This window comes from Pezoporus occidentalis, unplaced genomic scaffold (genome assembly GCF_034315485.1).
Source record: "Pezoporus occidentalis ecotype Australia unplaced genomic scaffold, CSIRO_AGI_Poc_V1 ctg9, whole genome shotgun sequence".
In the NCBI taxonomy this organism is placed as follows: Eukaryota; Metazoa; Chordata; class Aves; order Psittaciformes; family Psittacidae; genus Pezoporus; species Pezoporus occidentalis.
This window is the reverse complement of record NW_026916262.1, coordinates 8426856-8427390: the sequence shown is the minus strand read 5'-3', so window position 1 is coordinate 8427390 and position 535 is coordinate 8426856.

Below are 535 nucleotides of genomic sequence, written 5' to 3'. Positions count from 1 at the left end.
TCCTATTTGTAAACTTAGATTGAAACAACTGGACAAAGCTCGTTAATCCAGAGCTGGTTGTTCACCACTACAGGTCCGTTGTTCTTTCAGTCCATTAGAACGTCCTGTTCCTCTTGAGAATTTTGAAAGGCATTCAAAAGTATGGCCCAAGTCAAGACTTCAGTGGACTAACTACTGCTGAATGGAAGGATATTTGTTCTTAATCAGCTTTTAATTTACTAGGTTTTAAATCAACTGAATGTCATCTTTTTTAATGCACCATTCTGCCTGAAGATCAGAAAGCACCAGCTTACTTTCCATGTGCTACCTATAGGACGTTTTATTGTGTTCCTCTGCTCATCACCATCTTGAAAATTCCTGATCTTTCTGGTTTTGTCACTGTCTTTCTTTGAACCTTGCAATTTCCTCACTGGGAATGCCATGTGGTGCTCCAGATTAGGCTGTACCTCTAATTCAGTGTCAAAACAGATTCTGTGTGTTGTGCTCTGTATTTAGACTATGGTTGCACATGCTTCTTGTTTTGAGGTAATATTCA